The sequence below is a fragment of the Hyla sarda genome, chromosome 11, assembly GCF_029499605.1.
Source record: "Hyla sarda isolate aHylSar1 chromosome 11, aHylSar1.hap1, whole genome shotgun sequence".
NCBI lineage: Eukaryota > Metazoa > Chordata > Amphibia > Anura > Hylidae > Hyla > Hyla sarda.
Genome location: NC_079199.1, coordinates 17,304,459 through 17,330,401, shown reverse-complemented (window position 1 = coordinate 17,330,401; position 25,943 = coordinate 17,304,459). Strand labels below are relative to the sequence as shown.

At 41.0% G+C, this 25,943-nt stretch overlaps 1 protein-coding gene and 1 long non-coding RNA gene across 4 annotated transcripts in view; one reads left to right on the top strand and one right to left on the bottom strand.

Moving 5' to 3' along the window:
• Positions 1–25,943, top strand: part of MDGA2 (MAM domain containing glycosylphosphatidylinositol anchor 2) — a 544,404-nt gene that overhangs the window by 165,787 nt on the left and 352,674 nt on the right. The gene's annotated exons all lie outside the window — the stretch shown is intronic.
• On the bottom strand, positions 554–24,629 carry LOC130295516 (uncharacterized). 2 transcript variants are annotated; one of them, XR_008848863.1, is made up of 4 exons: positions 24,407–24,629; positions 9,635–9,895; positions 5,871–6,363; positions 554–1,117 (listed from the first exon to the last, which is right to left on the bottom strand). It is a non-coding gene; the product is annotated as an uncharacterized LOC130295516 (long non-coding RNA). The 2 variants fall into 2 exon arrangements; XR_008848862.1 differs by lacking the exon at positions 554–1,117 and having other exon boundaries at positions 4,549–6,363; positions 24,407–24,628.

Here is a 25,943-nt window from a genome sequence, read left to right as displayed (position 1 = left end):
ATCTGATTGGTTGCTATGGGCAACTCAGCACCTTTTCCTCTGGACAGGTTTTGATGAATCTCCCCTTAAAGGGGTACTCTGGTGGAAAACTTTTTTTTTTTTAAATCAACCGGTGCCAGAAAGTTAAACAGATTTGTAAATTACTTCTATTAAAAAATCTTAATGCTTCCAGTACTTATTAGCTGCTGAATACTACAGAGGAAATTATTTTCTTTTTGGAACACAGAACTGTCTGCTGACATCATGAACACAGTGCTCTCTGCTGACATCTCTGTTCATTTTAAGAACTGTCCAGAGTAGGAAAAAATCCCCATAGCAATCATATGCTGCTCTGGACAGTTCATGAAATGGACAGAGATGTCAGCAGAGAGCACTGTGCTCGTGATGTCAGCAGAGAGCTCTGTGTTCCAAAAAGAAAAGAATTTCCTCTGTAGTATTTAGAAGCTAATAAGTACTGGAAGGATTAAGATTTTTTAACAGAAGTAATTTACAAATCTGTTTAACTTTCTGGCACCAGTTGATTTAAAAAAAAAAAAAAAAAATTCCACCGGAGTACCCCTTTAAGTCTTTATTACGAAGCTGCAGGAATCCCATATGTCTCTATTTACCCACCAATATATAGCTTATACATGTGCTCAACACCCAAGGAAGTTATATATTATAGACTAATGCCGGATTACAATAGTTTTTTTTATTTTTATTTTTTTGCTTTAATGTATTTAAAAATATCACTAAAAATCTATTGCAAAATGGGGGAGATCTCCTGAGTGGGGGATTTGCTATGACATTTTGCGCCACTATTAGCATAGTCTTCCCGTATACAATCTCCTCCCGAGCTTTGTTCTTATTACTTGATGCTGATTAATATGCGGGGGATGAAGGAGCCGCAAAGACTATACCTCGAATCCTGCGAGACCGCCCTCATACCGCCACTTATATTACACTGACTTATTTTAGATGTTCTTTCCTTGAAAATGCATTTGTATCCTACACCGCACTCTCTACTGAGAATATGCAACTAAATAAATCAGAAAGGATTCTCTCCCAGTGTGAACATGAAATAGAAGTCCGGCCTTTTAGTCATTTATTGCTGAAAACGAAGGTTCTCCCCGAGCGACTAAAGAGGAAAGAAAAGGGAAAGATCAGTAAATAAACTTTATATGTGGCCGACAATGGCAGAAAAATGGTTTTATTATGTTAGAAGGTTTTGTTTTCTTATACACTAAGATAGATAGATATGAGATAGATAGATAGATATGAAAGATAGATATGAGATATATATGAGATAGATAGATAGATAGATAGATAGATAGATGGATAGATAGATAGATAGATAGATAGATAGATAGATATGAGAGATAGATAGATATGAGAGATAGATAGATATGAGAGATAGATAGATAGATAGATAGATAGATATGAGATAGATAGATAGATATGAGATAGATATGAGATGGTAGATAGATATGAGGTAGATAGATAGATAGATAGATAGATAATTGAGATAGATAGATATGAGATAGATATGAGATAGATAGATAGATATGAGGTAGATAGATAGATATGAGATAGATATATAGATAGATACATAGATAGATATGAGATATATATGAGATAGATAGATAGATATGAGATAGATATGAGATAGATAGATAGATAGATAGATAGATATGAGATAGATAGATAGATCGATATGAGATAGATATATATATATAGATAGATAGATAGATATGAGATATATATGAGATAGATAGATAGATATGAGATAGATAGATAGATAGATATGAGATATATATATATATATATATATATATATAGATAGATAGATATGAGATATATATGAGATAGATAGATAGATATGAGATAGATAGATATGAGAGATAGATAGATAGATATGAGATAGATAGATAGATATGAGTGATATAGATATGAGATAGATAGATAGATATGAGATAGATAGATAGATATGAGATATATAGATATGAGATATATAGATATGAGATAGATAGATATGAGATAGATAGATAGATCGATATGAGATATATATATATATATATATATATATATATAGATAGATAGATAGATAGATAGATATGAGATAGATAGATAGATAGATATGAGATATATAGATAGATAGATAGATATGAGATATATAGATAGATAGATAGATATATAGATATGAGATAGATAGATAGATAGATAGATATGAGATCCTATGTTCACGAAATTTGCATGTTCGCTATGTTTGTTCCCTTTTTTCCATGCAAAAATCATAATGAAATTCGTATAGTGCGCATGCGCGATTATTTAGTGAAGGGGTGGGCAACTTTCCTATTGGTTGCTAGGGATGTTGCTAATCTCTGACAAATGTATTTGCAACCTTCTCATTGTCCCACAAGCTAAAAGAAGGGAGGGATCAGTGTCCTCTGGATGTGCCGATATTCGCCAATATTTGCATATAGAAATATTCGCGCTCCACACCGCCCCACACAGTAAATAATGTTGGAGCCTTCTTTGGACCACAAGATGGAAGCCGGGAAGGATAATCACTTATTTTTTTTACACAGTACACGTCATTGTTGTGTATCTATCTATCTATCTATCTATCTATCTATCTCATATCTATCCATCTATCTATCTCATATCTATCTATCTATCTATCTATCTCATATGTAACTGTCTATCTATCTATCTCATATCTATCTATCTATCTCATATGTATCTGTCTATCTATCTATCTATCTATCTATCTCATATCTATCTATCTATCTATCTATCTCATATCTATCTATCTATCGATCTCATATCTATCTATCTATCTATCTCATATCTATATATCTATCTATCTCATATCTATCTATCTATATATCTATCTATCTCATATCTATCTATCTATCTCATATGTATCTGTCTATCTATCTATCTCATATCTATCTATCTCTCATATGTATCTGTCTATCTATCTATCTATCTATCTCTCATATCTATCTATCTATCTCATATCTATCTATCGATCTCATATCTATCTATCTATCTATCTATCTCATATCTATATATCTATCTATCTCATATCTATCTATCTCATTTCTATCTATCTATATATCTCATATCTATCTATCTATCTATCTATCTATCTATCTATATCTCATATCTATCTATCTATCTATCTATCTATCTCATATCTATTGATCTATCTAACATACAATAGAGAAATATGAGTTATAGTTTTGCAACAGCTGGAGGCACAGTGGTTGGGAAACTGACCTGGTGCTACATGTATTCATCTATATCATGGCATTAGTTAGAATTAGGATATGTTTTATTTCCAATGCAAGAAAATACATTCTAGTACTAAATTAGATTTTTACAGTTCTCTTCCATATGAATCATTGTGGTACCTGAGTTAACACTGACCCCCCCCCCCCCTCCCCCGCACTGGATTCTGCCAGGTAAAGTGACCTTCACGGGGTATCACTCTAATATGTAGGAAATGTGATTTATTTCTATTTCATACAGGATATATAGTAATCATGTAATTTCACAGATGAAAAAGAAAGAAAATGACCAGATTAGGTGTTTATAGCTTATATTAGGGCAATATCCTTCCCTTGTTACCTTACTAAATTCCTTCCTTTTTGGGTTGGAGTTTGGGGTATAGTTGTGATCAGGGACATCATGGTGCCCCATGGTAAAAGTTGCTTAAAGGAGATCTGCAGCCCTAGACACTTATCTCTAGGATAGAGGATAAGTGTCTGATTGCGGGGGTCCACATGCTGGGAACCCCGCGCGATCACCTGTATGTGGCCCTGGCTCGGCCGCTGCTCTCCCATGAAGGAGGTATGTCGGCCATCACACCACCTCCATGTATCTCTATGGCGGGGATATACCGTTTGTGCACCCCCACCTCTCCCATAGAGCTGTATGGAGGAGGCGCGTTGTTGACCTCAATGACAAGCGCATTAGCTGTGCAGAGATGTGGTAATGCTTGGTCCCCATATGGGAGATCGCAGGGGGGCCAGGGGTCGGACCACCTTGATCAGCAACATATCCCCTATCCTACAGATAGGCGATAAGTGTCTAAGACTGCAGCACTCCTTTAAGTCCCCTACATTGTCATGGCCACTCCCTTAGAAAGCCCCTGGCTGATCCCAACTTTTGGCGTGTTACTATGACATAGTAGAAACAAAAGGAAAAATAGCCAGCACAACAACCTAATACACAGGTGCCCGCTGCTGTGGCAAATACAAAATGTACAAAAAAGAAAGTTGCAACAGCACTCTAGGTAAAAAAAATGGAGGCTCTTAACGCACTTTTTGATCAAAATGTGTCCCCCCCATCCACCACGCGGAGGTGGCCTCATATCGGATGGGACCCTAACATGATAACTCACCTCTGCTGTGCATATAGCCTCTGACTGTGTGACATGTTGGATCAGCCATTGACTAAACCACCTCCAGTCTGAGAGGGGGGACACATTTTGATCAAAAAGTGCGCTAAGAGCCTCCATTTTTTGACCAAGAGTGCTGTTGCAACTTTCTTTTTTGTACACATTGTGTTACTATGACATGTCAAAAAAAAATTCACCAATTGATGATTTACAAAATCGAACCGTTTAGCGCTTCTCCCAGGTAGGACTCTGGATGCAAGAAAATGCATCTATAACATGTCAGAAGTTTATTTTTTATTTTTTTTATGACAGTGGAGATAAAAAAAAAAATCATTGTGTATTATATAACAGAAGAGATCAAGTTACAGCTGCTGACTATAAAAGTCTATGGACAAGGGAGAGGAGGAGGGAGCATCTGCAGAGAGATTTACACTGCAGAATGGAGGACATAATAGAGCAGTAATGTGCAGTGCTGCTAAGTGTAAAACACTTACAAGAAGCAGCAGCAGTATGTCTTTTATTCTCTACTTATTAGACTTCTATCTTACTCCCCACCACTAATCCTTTACTCTTACTTTACTCTTAAAATTTGCACACATGAGGACCAAGCGTAGATCTTGTTTTTGTCGCTGCATATAAAAGTCTATGGAGAAGGGAAGGGGAGGAAGAGGGATCAGCTGCAGTGAGATATACAGACTTAGAAAGATGCTGCAGCTTCTAGTAAGAGCTGTCATGTGCAGTTCTATTGTAAGACAGAAGTAATGAAATTAAACACTTACTATAAGCAGCTGTAGTATTTTTTTCTTTCTTTCTTTATTGCAGTGTCAGTGCTGAGACCACCATCTATTCTTAGATATAGCAGGGCGAAGCACACAGCTGCAAGCTTCACTCCCAGGCTCAGCACTCTTGCAGGAGACAGGCTCTGTTAGATTAAGTTCAGACTGCGGAATTTCCACCTGCAATTCTGCTTTGAAATTGCAGACGGAAATTCCGCTTGCCAAAATGTATAGTATAGTGAATGGTTTTCCATTCACAAATTCACACTTCGGAATTTGTGAAGCGGAATTTGTGAACGGACAATCCACTTAGAAATTTCCGCCTGAAGAAAGGGGTTGCTCTTTCTTCAGGTGGAAATTCGCGCGGAACACATTGCAGTCTATTGGAGATCGCAGTGTCCTCGCGGTCCTAGCGCCGACTGATTCATCCGGCGCTGGCCACACTCGGAATCTCCGGGCGGAAATTTTCTGCCCCCGAGATTCCGTAGTCTGAACCTAGCCTTATAGTCTATTGAGCCTGTCTCCTAAAATGGCTCAGAGGAAGCATTGAGCCGGTGAGTGAAGTACGCTACGGTATCTGGAGGACGGCAGGGATATCAGCACTGAGACCCCCACCGATCAAAAGTTTTTCTAAATCAGGTGTTAAATTGTTGTTTTTGTTTAGAAGGCAGCCCTACAATAATTTTTTTTTTCCATTTTGGGCTTACCATAAAGTGATCCCAAAATTGGAGTTTCCCTTTAAATCCGACCCTAATGGGGAGTTGTAGTAACTCTTCCCGTATTGATTTTATTATAGGTTCTATCGGTTTATGGAACTTGTTGCATCATTTTTCTTCCAGGGCCGGTAAGAATCATGGCGATGTCTTCCCCTCTTCTCATCACCGCGGTCGCTGTAAATTGATAATATCCATTAAACTTGTAGCGTTAAAATAATAGTGTACACTGCCACGGTCACACAAATACATTAAAGCGTGTCACTTTAATATGTCGGCGGCAGGATCGGCAGTTTTATCAAGCTCTTTATGGGCTGGTGTATTGAAGCACGACATCGCGGCCACATTCCATTTTTCCTCACTACTTCCGTCTATGCCCTTGTGTCATAAACCACCGTATTCTCTCCTTCTGGGTACTGACCCGTTCAATCTTCTTCTATTGAATTTCGGATTAAAAATGTTTGAGTTATCGGTCATTTTTTTCACTCTGTGGATAAAGCAGCAATGATAAGTGAAAGTACCGGGAGCCGCGACTAAGAAGTCCGTAGATGGACTGGGTTCTACTCCTTCATTAGGACAAATGACTAAATGGAGTTTCCCAAATAAAATAAAACATTAATTAAAAATTCTGATAAAAAAAAAAGCAAAAACAAAAAAACAAAAAATATGTGGCTTTGTCTGAATTTTCCGTTTGAAACACAGTGCTCTCTGCTGACATCTATTTCCATTTTAAGAACTGTCCAGAGTAGGAGAAAATCCCCATAGCAAACATATGCTGCTCTGGACAGTTCCTAAAATAGACAGAGATGTCAGCAGAGAGCACTGTGCTCGTGATGTCACCAGAGAGCTCTGTGTTCCAAAAAGAAAATAATTTCCTCTGTAGTATTCAGCAGCTAATAAGTACAGGAAGGATTAAGATTTTTTAATAGAAGTAATTTACAAATCTGTTTAACTCTCTGGCACCAGTTGATTTAAAATTTTTTTTTTAAAAACGGAGTACCCCTTTAAGCGATGCCGTATCAGGTGGGATTTAGAGACAGGAAGGGGAAGGGGACACAGGAGGCAAAAGCAGGACAACCCCACCTCCTCGACACTTCCACCTCTATCTGTGTCCGGAACTGTCCAGTTCAGAAAATGTTTGCTATGCGGATTTGCTTCTGCTCTGGACAGTTCCTGACACGGACAGAGGTGTCAGCAGAGAGCACTGTGGTGAGACTAGAAAGAACAATGCAACTTCCTCTGGAGTATACAGCAGCTGATAAGTACTGGAAGGATTAAGATTTTTAAATAGAAGTAAATTACAAATCTATATAACTTCCTGGTACCAGATGATTTGAAAAGAACAAAAATAATAATTATTATTTTATATATATATATATATATATATATATATATATATATATATATATTCCCTCTGGAGTACCCCTTTAATCTTTAGATTAACCCTTTAGGGCTCTGTTCACATTTGCACTGCAGCTTCTATTATAACAGAAATTAAACTACTATGATGGATCTTTTCCATGACAGACACCAGTCGCACCAGTTGGAAACCATTTTTCTTAAAGGGGTACTCTGGTGGAAAACTTTTTTTTTAATCAACTGGTGTCAGAAAGTTAAACAGATTTGAAAATTACTTCTATTAAAAAATCTCAATCTTTCCAGTACTTATTAGCTGCTGAATACTACAGAGAAAATGTTTTTCTTTTTGGAACACAGAGCTCTCTGTTAACATCACGAGCACAGTGCTCTCTGCTGACATCTCTGTCCATTTTAGGAACTGTTCAGAGCAGCATATGTTTGCTATGGGGATTTTCTCCTACTCTGGACAGTTCTTAAAATGGACAGAGATGTCAGCAGAGAGCACTATGCTCGTGATTCAGCAGAGAGCTCTGTGTTCTAAAAAGAAAATCATTTCCCTCTGTAGTATTCAGCAGCTAATAAGTACTGGAAGGATTAAGATTTTTCAATAGAAGTAATTTACAAATCTGTTTAACTTTCTGGCACCAGTTGATTTAAAAAAAAAAAAAAAAATGTTTTCCACTGGAGTACCCCTTTAACCCCTTAAGGACGCAGGACGTAAATGTACGTCCTGGTGAGGTGGTACTTAACGCACCAGGACGTACATTTACGTCCTAAGCATAACCGCGGGCATCGGAGCGATGCCCGTGTCATGCGCGGCTGATCCCGGCTGCTGATCGCAGCCAGGGACCCGCCGACAATGGCTGACGCCCGCGATCTCGCGGGCGTCCTCCATTAACCCCTCAGGTGCCGAGATCAATACAGATCCCGGCATCTGCGGCAGTTCGCGATTAAAATGAACGATCGGATCGCCCGCAGCGCTGCTGCGGGGATCCGATCATTCATAACGCCGCACGGAGGTCCCCTCACCTCCCTCCGTCCGGCTCCCGGCGTCTCCTGCTCTGGTCTGTGATCGAGCAGACCAGAGCAGAAGATGACCGATAACACTGATCTGTTCTATGTCCTATACATAGAACAGATCAGTATTAGCAATCATGGTATTGCTATGAATAGTCCCCTATGGGGACTATTCAAGTGTAAAAAAAAATGTAAAAAAATGTAAAAGTAAAAGTAAAAAAAAAGTGAAAAATCCCCTCCCCCAATAAAAAAGTAAAATGTCCGTTTTTTCCTATTTTACCCCCAAAAAGCGTAAAAAACATTTTTTATAGACATATTTGGTATCGCCGCGTGCGTAAATGTCCGAACTATTAAAATAAAATGTTAATGATCCCGTACGGTGAACGGCGTGAACGAAAAAAAATTTAAAAAGTCCAAAATTCCTACTTTTTAATACATTTTATTAAAAAAAAAATTATAAAAAATTTATTAAAAGTTTTTTATATGCAAATGTGGTATCAAAAAAAAGTACAGATCATGGCGCAAAAAATGAGCCCCCATACCGCCGCTTATACGGAAAAATAAAAAAGTTATAGGTCATCAAAATAAAGGGATTATAAACGTACTAATTTGGTTAAAAAGTTTGTGATTTTTTTTAAGCGCAACAATAATATAAAAGTATATAATAATGGGTATCATTTTAATCGTATTGACCCTCAGAATAAAGAACACATGTCATTTTTACCAGAAATTGTACGGCGTGAAAACAAAACCTTCCAAAATTAGCAAAATTGCGTTTTTCGTTTTATTTTCCCCACAAAAATAGTGTTTTTTGGTTGCGCCATACATTTTATGATATAATGAGTGAGTCATTACAAAGGACAACTGGTCGCGCAAAAAACAAGCCCTCATACTAGTCTGTGGATGAAAATATAAAAGAGTTATGATTTTTAGAAGGCGAGGAGGAAAAAATGAAAACGTAAAAATTTAATTGTCTGAGTCCTTAAGGCCAAAATGGGCTGAGTCCTTAAGGGGTTAAAGGAGTTGGACATATCCCATTGCTTTGATGGGGAAGTTTAACTGTAGGTGGCGCTGTTGGAAAAAAAGATGGATTTTGCTACGGAATCTAGAATGTTCTTCCGTTTTGAATGTTCCATATAAAACAATAGAGGGGGAGTTTTATCAAAACCTGTCCAGAGGAAAAGTTGCTGAGTTGCCCATAGCAACCAATCAGATCGTTTCTTTCATTTTTGAAAAGGCCTGTGAAAAATTAAAGAAGCGATCTGATTGGTTGCTATGGGCAACCCAGTCACTTTTCCTCTGGACAGGTTTTGTTAAATCTCCTCGCGGAGAGTATAAATCACAGTATAATCCGTAACATCATGGAATGGGCGCATTCTCACACGGCTTTGATTTCAGGTGAATTATGGGTCATCAGACGGGATTTGAGCCCTGGCCCCTCCTCCATCACAGCGATCACCGATTTGATAGATGACTTTCAGGACTCGCCATGCATCTTTGTGAATTTTTGCGCAATGTGGAATGATAGAATAATTTGGCGCACATCAGTACCTTCCTCACAATTCTGCCGTTTTAGATGGCACTTTGCAAATGGCTTACGCATTAACTTCATTTTATCCTCTCGATGTGAAAGGCAGCGCGGACTAAATGATAAAATAAAGAGAGAACATTATTTAGACAGGTTGGACTCGGCGGTTTAATATACTTTGCGACTCTCACTTTTCTGTTTTCAGACCTGTGTTAACTACTGAATTAGTGGAAATTTCCATGGAAAAATCGCTTTAAAGGAAAACGGTCCCCAGTTGCCCCGCACTATAACTCGATACACCGGATTATAATGCGGGTGAATAGTGTTGTGCACGAATATTTGTAATGCAAATTTTTATCGCGAATATCAGCACTTCGCAATTTCGCAAATATTTACACTATAATGCTATATATTCTCAATGAATTTTTTTCACATGCATATTTTTATGCAAACTTTTTTTAGGCAAAAAGAAAGTGAACTAACATAGCGAATATGCAAATTTTGCGAACATAGGACAAATAATCGTAAACATTTTCACAAAATATCGCAAATTTGAATACGGCCCCTGCCGCTCACCACTGATGCGTGGTCTCGGACAGCTATACCTACCTGATGTCCGGAGTCCCACTTCTCCGATGGTCCCCCTCTTCCAGCGCTGACTTGCAATTTGTCACGTGAGAACTCATGCTCTACTGAGCGCTCACGTGACCGGTGCTTATGAATATTTAAATCTAGCCGGCGGGCTAGCCTCATATCGCAAATCAGCGCTGGAAGAGGGGGACCTTCGGAGAAGTGGGACTCCGGACATCAGGTAGGTATAGCAGACCGAGACCACGCATCGGTCTCCTGTTCACTCGCACTATAACCCGGTGTATCGGGTTATAATGCGGGGGAACTGGTGAACATATCATCTGCTCAGCTCCTCCTACTCTATAACATGATACCTGCAGATTGTACTGTATTGTATATATCATCTGTTCAGCTCCTCCTGCTCTATAACATGATACCGGCAGATTGTACTGTATTGTATATATTATCTATTCAGCTCCTGCTGCTCTATAACATGATCCCTGCAGATTGTACTGTATTGTATATATCATCTGCTCAGCTCCTCCTGCTCTATAACATGATACCTGCAGATTGTACTGTATTGTATATATCATCCGCTCAGCTCCTCCTGCTCTATAACAGGATACCTGCATATTGTATTGTATTGTATATATCATCTGCTCAGCTCCTCCTGCTCTATAACAGGATACCTGCATATTGTACTGTATTGTATATATCATCTGCTCAGCTCCTCCTGCTCTATAACATGATACCTGCAGATTGTACTGTATTGTATATATCATCTGCTAAGCTCCTCCTGCTCTATAACAGGATACCTGCATATTGTACTGTATTGTATATATCATCTGCTCAGCTCCTCCTGCTCTATAACAGGATACCTGCATATTGTACTGTATTGTATATATCATCTGCTCAGCTCCTCCTGCTCTATAACATGATACCTGCAGATTGTACTGTATTGTATATATCATCTGCTCAGCTCCTCCTGCTCTATAACAGGATACCTGCATATTGTACTGTATTGTATATATCATCTGCTCAGCTCCTCCTGCTCTATAACATGATACCTGCAGATTGTACTGTATTGTATATATCATCTGCTCAGCTCCTCCTGCTCTATAACATGATACCTACAGATTGTACTGTATTGTATATATAATCTGCTCAGCTCCTCCTGCTCTATAACATGATAACTGCAGATTGTACTGTATTGTTTATATAATCTGCTCAGCTCCTCCTGCTCTATAACATGATACCTGCAGATTGTACTGTATTGTTTATATCATCTGCTCAGCTCCTTCTGCTCTATAACATGATACCTGCAGATTGTACTGTATTGTATATATCATCTACTCAGCTCCTCCTGCTCTATAACATGTTACCTGCAGATTGTACTGTATTGTATATATCATCTGCTCAGCTCCTCCTGCTCTATAACATGATACCTGCAGATTGTACTGTATTGTATATATCATCTGCTCAGCTCCTCCTGCTCTATAACATGATACCTGCAGATTGTACTGTATTGTATATATCATCTGCTCAGCTCCTCCTGCTCTATAACATGATACCTGCAGATTGTACTGTATTGTATATATCAACTGCTCAGCTCCTCCTGCTCTATAACATGATACCTGCAGATTGTACTGTATTGTATATATCATCTGCTCAGCTCCTCCTGCTCTATAACATGATACCTGCAGACTTGTCTTGCATTTTCAATGTGACCATTTCCTTTTAAATAAAATAAAAAAATTCACATTGAAATTTCCCCTATAAGCTATGGAGAGCTGGACAGCTGGCACAGGTAATATAATGAAATCCATTATCACAATGTTGTATCTCGTGTCCTACATATAGTCATGTTATTTTACCTTGGACATGATACAAATTGCTACTTGGCTCATTTTTGTTATTTTTCGCAAATGTTGTCTGGAATGAGTAATGAATAGGTGGATAGAGAAGACTAGTCACACATCATTCCTGGCAAACTTCTGCTCGCCATATGGCATATCTGTGTACATGTCAAATAGCTTGACAACAGAGGGCTGCCAAATCCTATCATTAATATACTTTTTGTGCTTCATCTGCTGGATGTGACCTGGATTACGGGGATAATTAGACCTGCTTAGAATATAAAGGTTAGAGAGTCTTGTAATATATGGAATTAAAGCGGCTTAATCTATCGGTATCATTAGTCTTTCTTCTACTTTTCTACAGATCTTGAGTAATATCACTTCAGACTGTTATAGAAGGGTCGGGACTTTGTCTAATTATTTCCCTATATTTATTAGCGCCACATAAATATTGTACTTTCCGATCAGTATCTGTCTCCAATGAGGTGCAGAACCAAAATTCTGCTTGGGCTTGGACTCGGAAAAAATGGGGACAGATACCCAGAGGGATATGTAGACATCTAATCCTAGTCCTGGAAACCAAATGATAGAAAGCAACAATCGGTGCTTAGTTGGACAACGCGTTTCGGAGTGGCTCCCTCCTTCCTCAGGTCCGCACGAAACCTGACGAAGGAAGGAGCCCCTCCGAAACGCGTTGCCCAACTAAGCATCGATCCTTTTTATGATTATACAATAAAAAACTATCACTATTCTCTGCACCCTCTCCGACTGCTATTTGACCCCGCCAGTGTAACGCTGCCGCGCCGAAGTCGTCACCCATGGGAAGGTTTAGGGAACCTGTGCTGGGATTCCTTCCTCCCCCATCTGCCACATCATCATACCTATCACACATACAATATAGAAAGAAACTCTTCCCAGTTGGGCAAATGGCGGCAGTGTTACTGTATAAATGTATAGAATGTAGGAAGGGACTCTTCCAGGTGTGGTCAGGTGTTGCCCATGGCAGCAGAGTCACTGCATACTAGTATAGGACATAGGAAGGAACTCTTCCAGGTTTGGCCTATGGCAGCAGTATATATATATTTATCTTTCTGGTTTGGTCAGGTGGGGTCGATCCCATTGAAACAGAGTCATTGTATACCTATATACAATATAGGAAGGGGCTTTTCCAATTTTGGACAGATGGGGTACATGGCAGCAGTCACAGTATACCTCACCCAGGGCTTGGGAAACATAGGGCATATTTTTTCATATTTACGTAGACCTCCAAGTCTAATGGGGCCTGGTATATGCTCAGGTTCTTCTGGTGCTCATGCCAACCCTATAATAGGTATAATTTGATATGTATGTGTTTGGATTGAGGGAGGTACCTAACCTGATAGGGAGGGTAGACCATGTAATCAACCACCTTTATAAGTCAATGGGGAGAGATGGTAACAAAGAGAAGTTGATGTACTCAGCCCAGTCCAAGAATGCTGTGGCTGCCTATAAGTTATGAATTAGTGGTATACAATACTACCGTTGTTATATTAGGTAGCATCATAAGACATATAAAGCAAAGTACTCCATTGGAAAAAGAACCTTCTAGTCAATGTGAGTGACAGTATGGAATCTGTAGATTTTGGGCTTATAACTTAAACATATACCCTATTAAAGATGAGTCCCCGTATGGACCCCTTACCTAGAGACAGAAAAGCCATTGTACCTATACTATACATTGATTTCAATTGCAATTGTGCAATGCTTCATTTCTCCCGTGTTGGCGCTACAGGGGCATTGAATTTTGCCACCAGATTCCCCATTATACAACTAATTGCTTGCTGTCTCAACAATAACAGGGATCAGCCCTTAGAACACAATTACATTGCCATTTAAACTAAAACAGTTTATGTACTTTACTTAAATTTTACAATTAAAAAGTAGTGTTGAGCGGCTTAGGCCATATTCGAATTCGCCATATTTCACGAATACATGGGCGAATATTCATCATATATTCGCTAAATTTGCATAGTCGTAATATCCGCTTTTTATTTTTGCATACGCGAAAATTTGCGTATGCGTAAAATTTGCATATGCAAATTTTCGTATATGCGAAAATTCGCACGCCAGTCTCACACAGTAGTATTAGAGCCTTCTTTACACCACACAAGTTGGAAGCAAAGAGGGATGATCACTATGATGTGTACTGTGATTTAAAAAAAAAAAACATGAATATTCGTAATTACAAATATATAGTGCTATATTCGCGAATATTTGCGAATTCGCGAATAAAATTTGCGTTGTGAATATTCGCAAGCAACACTATTAAAAAGCTTCATTTATAATAGACTAATGTTGAGAGTGCATGCAATAAAGTATATTTTATACATTTGACTTGCAGTACTAAGCCTGACCATTTGGTGTGCTGTTGAGAAGCATGTGTTCAATAGACCAAAAAGAAAAGGGACCATGGAAAATGTAGTGCGCCCCCTGGTGGCAAAAATATTCAGGGTTATAATTACCTTTTTTTTTCCCTGTTGAAATCGATATGTCTACGGACAACAGATATCTGGATTTAGATAACAATATGACATAAGATGCATGTATAGACCCTACAGTATATTCTCTGTATCTCCCATGATTGAATCTAAAGTCGGATATACGTTTAGCTGGCTTATCAGTATTCAGGAGGGTGATGCATTTTGGCATTTTGGTTACTAGTTTCTATAATCTAAAAATCTAAATCTGATCAGTGACATAAATATATAGACCGAATTAACTCTTGTCACGGCGTCCGATCACACTCCCCATTTTAGTGCCGGCGTCTGATTGACATGCACATAATTTGTTCACAATGTGTTACATTCACTGTTACTTTTTAATCAAATCCTGTCATTGATTCCAGATGCTGAGAGTTATTATACCTGCTTTGTGAGTGACATTAAATAGAAATTATTTCATCATCGCTTTAAGAGCCTAGGAATACAGAAAGTAGCCGGCTTATGAAATATGCAGTTATTTATAGGCCGAGAAAACTTATTAGAGACTTTATTGACTTTTTATGGGCAGAGCACTTTTCTTCTTCTTCTACAATTAAAGGGGTTATCCAACATTAGGTGACTTTATTAAGTGTCATACAGTAATAGACAGGCTTACCAAGGATCTGTGCTTGTGTTGGTGGTAAATGGCCGTGTCCTGTGCCCTGTGTCCAGCATCACACTGCTGGCTTGTTTTTGGGAACTGGCGTTGTCATGTTTCTGTGGCTTCGACTACAATCCCCTGGATCCTTTGTATCAAGGTGGGAGGTGACGTATTTCCCTCCCACACATTGGTCACCACACCCATTGCAGCATAGCACAACCTGACACACAAGTTCTAGATCTGTGCATTGGTAACGTCATCAGGGGTTGGCTTCACACACACAACAGACAAAGCAGCCAAGCCCCCTTTCAGCACCTGATTTGTGATGTAATGTCTCGGGCCGCAGAGCACGCTGGGCAAAGTCCGAGACAACACTCATTTTGTTGGCTGCAGAAAGTGAACTTCTGGGGAAAAGAAAGACAAATCATTTCGATACCAGCCACCAAACACAGTTATACTGTAAAATAGTAACTAGACTAAAGTTGCTTTCTCTGTCTTACATTCAAAGAAGCAAACGTCTCAGAATACCCCTTTAATAGAGTATAAAAGATGGATTTAGGGTTGCAGCTGGTAGAGCATGTTTTCCAATGGGTGTGCAATGACTTCCAGCCAGTATACATAAAAATCATTGACTATGTACAATAAAATGGCCAAGCATCTGTTTTGATGGATGGTGGTCAACCACAACTATTTTATTAAATACGTTCAGGGCCATGCTGAACGCAGAAGAGCAAAAGGGAGGACCTGAGTTATGAGCAAAGAGGAGGAAGACCACTTACATATCTCATGCCAATACTGTCCAGTTGCCCAAAAAATATGAAACTACATGACCCCTGTAGTCAGGGTATACCCTCCTTATGGGGTAGAGTATCCTCCAAACAAGCCACCTGCCCTAGGTATATAGGCTTAAAGGGGTACTCCGCCCCTAGACATCTTATCCCCTATCCAAAGGATAAGTGATAAGATATCAGATCGCTGGGGTCCCGCTATTGGGGACCCCCGGGATCGCCACTTCCGCACCGCGCTATCATTGCTGCACAGAGCGAGTTTGCTCTGTGCGTAATGACGGGCGATACAGGGGATGGAGCAGCGTGACATCATGGCTCCGCCCCTCATGACATCACGGCCCGTCCCCTTAATGCAAGTCTATCAATATATTCCTAGTAGAAGTTAATGGAGACCACACACATCCACTGATCCAAACCATTGTATCTGAATGTTTCTAAGGTAACGGGTCGACGGGTCACAGGGGCCTGACGAAGCACCAAACGGTGTGATACGGTGTGATACGCCTGATTCCCCCTGTTCCATCCTCCGCCTCCCCGCTCAATCATCGCCTGACTGTGATGTGACGTACCTCGCTATCTCCGAATTACCGGATGAGTTGCTCCGCACCTTTTCTCTCGTGTTTCCATTGTAAAAAAAAATATTTACTGCAAAATAGGAATGAAGGTTGGTTGGTATTTAACAGCAGCCAGCAGAAAACCATTTGCTCTGAGACACACGTACATTGCAAGGGTTAATTACACCAGGAACAATAGTTTTCTATTTATATTCCAGAATGCAGATTGCAATGAAAAGATTAATATACACAATGTAGTTTGTGTTCATACTCGTGGTCACCATCAATAATGTGGGTCACATCTGCTGCTTGTAATGCTATTTGAGAACTGCTTACCCTGCAGAAACAGAAGAGGCTGCTGTAGGCAATAATATATAGAGGGATCTTAGTACTACACTTAAGCGCAGTAACATCCACTTAAGAAAACATGGAGTCCGATAAATAATACAGGATGGACTTGTCGTCTTTGTATCAGTGTCGTGTATGTATTGGGTTCCTAATGCATAATTTGTAAGCTGCAATTGTACTAAAAAAAAAAAGAAAGAATAGAATAATATTAAAAAGAGTCATATCTAAAATAATATCCAAAAACTACACTGCTCAAAAAAATACAGAGAACACTTACACAACACAATGTAACTCCAAGTCAATGACACTTCTGTGAAATCCCACTGTCCACTCAGGAAGAACACTGATTGACAATCATTTTCACATGGAACAGACAACAGGTGGAAATTATAGCTAATTAGCAAGACACCCACAATAAAGGAGTGGTTCTGCAGGTGTAACCACAGGCCACTTCTCAGTTCTGCTTCCTGGCTGTTTTTTTTTTTGTCACTTTTGAATGCTGGCGGTGCTTTCACTCTAGTGGTAGCATGAGACTGAGTCTACAACCCACACAAGGGGCTCAGGTAGTGCAGCTCATCCAGGAGGGCACATGAATGTGAGCGGTGGCAAGAAGGTTTGCTGTGTCTGTCAGCGTAGTGTCCAGAGCTTTGAGGCGCTACCAGGAGACAGGCCAGTACATCGGGAGACTTGGAGGAGGCCGTAGGAGGGCAACAACCCAGCAGCAGGACCGCTACCTCCGCCTTTGTGCAAGGAGAAGCAGGAGGAGCACTTCCAGCAGGCCACAAATGTGCATGTGTCCACTCAAAGGGTCCGAAACAGACTCCATGAGGGTGGTATGAGGCTCGACGTCCACAGGTGGGGGTTGTGCTTACAGTCCAACACCTTGCAGGACATTTGGCATTTGCCAGAAAACGCCAAGATTGGCAAATTCTCCAATGGCACCCTGTGCTCTTCATAGATGGAAGCAGCTTCACACTGAGCACGTGACAGAGTCTGGAGACACCGTGGAAAACGTTCTGCCAGCATGACCGGTTTTGTGGTGGGTCAGTAATGGTGTGGGGTGGCATTTCTTTGGGGGGCTGCACAGACCTCCATGTACTTGCCAGAGGTAGCCTGACTGCCATTAGGTACCGAGATGAGATCCTCAGACCCCTTGTGAGACCATATGCTGGTGCGGTTGGCCCTAGGTTCCTCCTAATACAAGACAATGCTAGACCTCATGTGGCTGGAGTGTGTCAGCAGTTCCTATAAGAGGAAGGCATTGATGCTATGGACTGGCCGCCCGTTCCCCTGAATCCGATTGAGCACATCTGCGACATCTCGCTCCGTCCACCACAGACTGTCCAGGAGTTGGCGAATGCTTTAGTCCAGGTCTTGGAGGACATCCCTCAGGAGACCATCCTCCACCTCATCAGGAGCATGCCCAGGCGTTGTAGGGAGGTCATACGGGCACGTGGAGGCCACACAAACTACTGAGCCTCATTGGGACTTGTATTATGGACATTACATAAAGTTGGATCAGCCTGTGGTGGGGTTTTTCACACTGATTTCGAGTGTTACTCCATATCCAGACCTCCATGGGGTGATACATTTGATTTCCATTGATCATTTTTGTGGGATTTTGTTGTCAGCGCATTCAACTATGTAAAGACGAAAGTATTTCATACGATTAGTTCATTCATTCAGATCTAGGACGTGTTATCTTAGTGTTCCCTTTATTTTTTTGAGCAGTGTATCTTTAAAGAAAAAGTGGCTTATAAGAACAGACTGATAGAGGGGGCATCCTGATCACGTTCCACTTTTTAGCTTCCGAACCATATACTAAGGAAAACCAGATAAAAAATGTCACTTTTATACAATGGACAAATATTGGGGAAGAGTGGGGCAGTTGCCCATAGCAACCAATCAGATTGTTTCTTTCATTTTGGACAGGACTCTTTAAAAATTAAAGAAGGAATCTGATTGGTTACTATGGGCAACTGCACCGATTTTCCTCTACACAGGTTTTGATAAATCTCCCCGACCGAGATTTGATGACTTCTAACAGCCGATCCGGGGAAACTCTTTGCATTTAGTTGTGTCATGTGACATTATACTGTATTTATGCATTTAGAATCATTTTACCTATGCAAAAGAAATAAACATGTCCTGGTAGGTGCAAGGGGAGTAACCGGGAAGGGGGGGGGGGGGGGAGGGATATAGCAGAAGAGGATGTGCACCGGGTGCCATGGGGGAACCAACAAGCCAATCGGGAATCCGAAACTGAACAGAGCTGGAAGAAGACCAGATCGGATGAGCTTCCTTCTTCATGCCTAAGAGAATTAGTAAGATGTAAACGCTTAGGAAGGCTAATAAAGATGGCCATACACATGATAGCTTTTGGCAGAATGGTCATCATCTGACAGCTCCTAATCCCTCCATGCACATGAATGCTTAGCCCGGTTGGGGAGGCTTTGTGTCTTCCGAATGGAGTGTGTATGGTGTAGAGCAGTGGTCTCAAATAGAGATGAGCGAACTTACAGTAAATTCGATTCGTCACCAACTTCTCGGCTCGGCAGTTGATGACTTATCCTGCATAAATTAGTTCAGCTTTCAGGTGCTCCCGTGGGCTGGAAAAGGTGGATACAGTCCTAGGAGACTCTTTCCTAGGAATGTATCCACCTTTTCCAGCCCACCGGAGCACCTGAAAGCTGAACTCATTTATGCAGGAAAAGTCATCAACTGCCGAGCCGAGAAGTTTGTGATGTATCGAATTTACTGTAAGTTCGCTCATCTCTAGTCTCAAACTGGGGCCCCAAACTGTGGCAAAACTTCAACTCCCTGCTGTGATAAGATAGTTTTGTCTGGAGTCCTCCTTTAATGAAGGCACTTGGGTAATGCCCTGGAAAGTGCAGTATGCCTGGTCCTCCATGATACCTGTAGGGTAGGTCTAGTTACATCTGTAGAATGAGGCCGGTAGAGATGGTGGCCTCTATTATGGGGTCAGTCTTGTCCTTTACCATAAATACTATGGGGGGGGGGGGGGGTATTAATCAATTTTGCCTGTTGACAGTTTCTTTTTACCCTTTTTTTTTCACTTGGACATGCTCCAAATTTATCATTTGGTGCAAGTTGTTAGTAATTTTGGCTCAAATGTTGAAATCAGCCGTTCACAGCGCCTTTTACACAGAACTTACCGCCACAGAGGACGTGTATTTTACCCTGTAGAGCCGACATTTCGGAGTCCCTCCTGCAGTATATCAGCAAGCGACATGAGTTATTTTCTTTTGTGGGGTGTTACACCGAGCGCTCCGGGTCCCCGCTCCTCCCCGGAGCGCTCGCAGCGTTTTCCCGTTCGCAGCGCCCCGGTCAGACCCGCTGACCGGGAGCGCTGCGATAATGTCTCCAGCCGGGATGCGATTCCCGGATGCGGGACGCGCCCGCTCGCGATTCGCATCCCAGCCCGCTTACCAGACTCGTTCCCCGTCTGTTCTCCCCCAGGCACCAATCAGTGGCGCACCGGCCCTTTAAATCGCAAAGAGCCGGTGCGCGCGCGCCCTAGGGAGCGGGGCCGCGCGCGCACCGCCTCTTTGCGATTTAAAGGGCCGGTGCGCCACTGATTGGCTCCTGGTTCTAATTAGTGTGTTCACCTGTGCACTTCCCTATATAACCTCACTTCCCCTTCACTTCCTTGCCGGATCTTGTTGCCATTGTGCCAGTGAAAGCGTTTCCTTGTGTGTTCCTAGCCTGTGTTCCAGACCTCCTGCCATTGCCCCTGACTACGATCCTTGCTGCCTGCCCTGACCTTCTGCTACGTCCGACCTTGCTCTTGCCTTATCCCTTGTACCGCGCCTATCTTGAGCAGTCAGAGAGGTTGAGCCGGTGGATACGACCTGGTTGCTACCGCCGCTGCAAGACCATCCCGCTTTGCGGCGGGCTCTGGTGAAAACCAGTAGCAACTTAGAACCGGTCTGCCGGCACGGTCCACACCAATCCCTCTCTGACACAGAGGATCCACCTCCAGCCTGCCGAATCCTGACATGGGGTTTATAGCCGCCATGTGAAATGGATTTTATTTTCAACTTGGGTATTTTTTTTTTTTTGTTTACTTTAGTGCAGTGGTCTTCAACCTGCAGACCTCCAAATGTTGCAAAACTACAATTCCCAGCATGCCCGGACAGCCGTTGGCTGTCCGGGCATGCTGGGAGTTGTAGTTTTGCAACATCTGGAAGTCCACAGGTTGGAGACCACTGCTTTAGTGCTTACCTTTCCTGAACCTGTGCGGCTATGTCCGATGCCGGCTCAATGGAGGGTGAAGGTCCCTCAGAGACAACTATGTCGCAGGATGGTATTGCGCCACCCCGGAGGCGTCGCTGCTTTCACACAAAAAAAATGTTTTAATGTATTTTGACGCCTTTACATTTTCTGACTTTGCTAAGTGTGTTTTCCATGTGCAAAATTTCTTTGGCGGTGATTTGCGCTAAAAATAACCCTAAAGGCGCAAAATTGTGCCAAAGATCAATTGGCGCAAATTATAAATTACTGACTAAAGTTAAAATCCCACACAGGACCGTGTGAGTTTGAGAAAGTTGTAAAAATGACAGTGGAGAAGATGCGCCAAACTTTGGCGGAAAAAGACACTGCACCAAAGTATTGCGCCAAAGTTACATGAAAAAAACAACAACACATAAATCCTTTGATAAATACCCCCCTATGAACCTACACGTGGAAAAGGTCTTGATGGCCGCTACAACATTAGGATATGTTCTCAGAATCTGACATGGACAGAGGTGGCAGCAGAGAGCACTGTGGTCAGACTGGCAAGAACTATACAACTTCCTCTGGAGCATACAGCAGCTGATAAGTACTGGAAGGATTAAGATTTTTATATAGAAGTAAATTACAAATCTATCCCAGCATGCCCGGACAGCCGTTGACTGGGACCTCTGGGGAGTCAGGCTTTATTAGATTGTCCTATTAGAGCAGTGGTCTCAAACTGTGGCCCCGCAGATGTTGCCGTTGGCTGTCCGGGCAAGCTGGGAGTTGAAGTTTTGCAACATCCGGAGGGCCGCAGTTTGAGACAACTGCTCTAGAACTTGGTGACATTCACCAGCACCAAGTGACACCTCCATTTTTTTGCTACTGGACCCCCCATTTTCTATAGCCTGTATTTATACTTGTCTATATGTTTGCTCAAACCATTCTCAAGATATGAACGCTTAAAGGGGTACTCCACTGGAGAACATTTTTCTTTAAATCAACTGGTGCAAGAAAGTTAAACAGATTTGGAAATTACATCTATTAAAAAATCTTAATCCTTCCAGTACTTATCAGCTGTTGAATACTACAGTTCTTTTCTTTTTGAATTTCCTTTCTGTCTGACCACAGTGCTCTCTGCTGACACCTCTGTCCATTTTAGGAAATGTCCAGAGCAGGAGAGGTTTGCTATGGGAATTTGCTCCTAATTTGGACAGTTCCTAAAATGGACAGAGGTGTCAGCAGAGAGCACTGTGGTCAGACAGAAAGGAAATTCAAAAAGAAAGAACTTCCTCTGTAGTATACAGCAGCTCATAAGTACTGAAAGGATTAAGATTTTTAAATAGAAGTTATTGACAAATCTGTTTAACTTTCTGGCACCAGTTGATTTAAAGAATTTTTTTTTCCAGTGGAGTACCCCTTTAACTCAATGCCTAGCTATACATACCAGTCCATCCGTATTTTCATTTCACATCTTCTATGACCCACCAGGTGAAGCTAGCCGCGCAGCAACCATTAATTTTTCGCCCATTCACTGGATCCACATCAGTGTCACTTTCTGTAATGTGAAGCTGTCAGACGTCCATTCGAAAATAATATAGATTTCGGTCAGGTCTCTGCTTGCTTGACCCCGGCATGCTTAAAGCATGATTTCTTCTATAACATTGACAACACAAAATCACGTAACATGTCCAAAGCTGAAATTGAAGGTGTACAGGACGCAGCTCAATGGCGGTGGCATTTATCAAGCATACGTATTTGTAACGGTCTTATCACACGTCACGTAGGTGCGGTATGGCAATGCCCACGGTTGGAAAATATGAAGGTTGATAGATGCCTGGGGTTCGTCTTGACAAGATTTTCTACGGCCCCAATATTGTTCGCAAGGAATCGCAGTGCTCCTAAATATATCTTTGATCCTGGATAGAAAATTCTATAACAAAGAATCTAGGACAAGATGTAATTAATTATATGGATCGGGAAAGAAAATGTGAGATGTTGTCCTACCATGAGCCATACTTATCAGTACTTATCAGCTGCTGTATGCTCCAGAGGAAGTTGTGTAGTCATTTCCAGTCTGACCACAGTACTCTCTGCTGCCACCTCTGTCCGTGTCAGGAACTGTCCAGAGCAGAAGCAAATCCCCATAGCAAACCTCTTCATCTGCTATATTTATGGGATCAGGATATATAGTAGTTATACATCCCTCCTCCAGGTCTATCTGTATACTGCTGCTGCTTTCTCTATGGGATCAGGACATATAGTAGTTATACATCTCTCCTCTGGCTCTATCTGTATACTGTTGCTGCTATCTCTATGGGATCATGATATATAGTAGTTATACACCTCTTCACCAGCTTCATCTGTATACTGATTCTGCTATCTCTATGGGATTAGGATCATCTGGCTCTATCGGTATACTTCTGCTGCTATTTCTATGGGATCAGGATATATAGTACTTATACATCTCTCCGCCAGCTCTATCTGTATGCTGCTGCTATCTCTATGAGATTAGGATATATATATATATATATATATATATATATATATATATATATATACATATACATATGTATAGTAGTTATACAACTCCCCTCCAGCTCTATCTGTATACTGCTGCTGCTATCTCTATGGGACAAGGCTATATAGTAGTTATACACCTCTTTCCAACTCTATCTGTATACTGTTGCTATCTCTATGAGATCTATACACACACACACACACACACACACACATATATATATATATATATATATATATATATATATATATATATATATGGATATATATAGTTATTTTACCTCCCTCCTCCGGCTGTTTATCTATATAGCTGCTGCTAGCATGTACGATTCATGTAGTCTGCATTAAAAAATTACTTTATTGGAGGAATTTCAAACCAACATGGAGCCAATCTCATGCCTGCCATATCATGTAATATAGATAAGCACAAGGCATACACGAGAACCTCTACATTAATAACTAATAATAGCCTATATTGCACTGTATAAGAATCCATGTTATGGTAAAGAACCATTTTTCTCAGTGCTCCCTGCCACGCTGCGTGGAAGCCTAAACCAGGTTTCTATTTTTTTTTTTAGATATTTTTTTTTTCCATCATTGGGTTGAGATTGACCCTTTAGTATTTCAAACTCACCGATTTTCGGTCTTCACAACCCTTTCGGTTACAGAGATTGTGGTCAGAAATGGGCCTCAAGAGTTAAGTAGCCCCCTGCTTCCTCCATATCCTGAGATCGTATTATTAGTCGCTCATGAGAAAGAAAAAAAAAACAACCTTCATTATAGGCATAAAAGCCACTTTCACTAAAGTGCTCTGGACGAGCTGACAAATTGTTATCATTCATCGCACATAAAATAGACTGTATTTGTATATTAAAACAGTACAAGGTCAATGCAAGATTCTGTCGGCTAATTTGCAAATGAACAAGCTGGATACAATAGCGCCATGAAAGTTGTCACAATGTAACCTGTATCTCAAATCTTTTCAGCCCTCCGGTTCCTGAAAGAAAAGCGTAGATTATTATTGGAATTGTTTTAGACACTAATTTACCATGTAGCGACCTGGGAAGAAGAAAAAAAAACATATAATGCTGCTAGACGAAAAGGGTCAAATTAATAGTCAATTAGCAAAAGAAGCCTCTTCCTATATATATATATATATATATATATATATATATATATATATATATATATATATACAGTGATCCCTCAACAACTTAAAATGGCCTCAACAATAGTTTCAACATACAATGTTTTTTTCTGGACCATTGTAACTTGAAACCAGACTCAACATACAATGTACAGACAGTCCAGATCTGTGAAATGTCACAACTGGAGGAACTGACCAATCAGAATGGGCATTTTACTGGTAAATCACCTGTATTACTGAAGTGCATGCACTGACTGGCGTCTGGTAGCGCCCCCTACCGTACAGGGAGTATTACATGTTCTGTACTCTTTACCTGTATTACTGAAGTCTATGCACTGACTGGTGTCTGGTAGCGCCCCCTACAGTACAGGGAGGTATTACATGTTCTGTACTACTCTTTACCTGTATTACTGAAGTGTATGCACTGACTGGTGTCTAGTAGCGCCCCCTACAGTACAGGGAGGTATTACATGTTCTTTACTCTTTACCTGTATTACTGAAGTGTATGCACTGACTGGTGTCTGGTAGCGCCCCCTACAGTACAGGGAGGTATTACATGTTCTGTACTACTCTTTACCTGTATTACTGAAGTGTATGCACTGACTGGTGTCTGGTAACGCCCCCTACAGTACAGGGAGGTATTACATGTTCTGTACTCTTTACCTGTATTATTGAATTGCATGCACTGACTGGTGTCTGGTAGCACCCCCTACAGTACAGGGAGGTATTACATATTCTGTACTCTTTACCTGTATTACTGAAGTGTATGCTCTGACTGGTGTCTGGTAGCGCCCCCTACAGTACAGGGAGGTATTACATGCTCTGTACTACTCTTTACCTGTATTACTGAAGTGTATGCACGGACTGGTGTCTGGTAGCGCCCCCTATAGTACAGGGAGGTATTACATATTGTGTACTCTTTACCTATGCCAGGGTTAGCTGCTCCTTTGGACACCAAGTAAGGGTGACTCCATTTGGGACATTGTGTGTACTGTATAAAACCCTAAAGAAGCTCCTGTCCTCT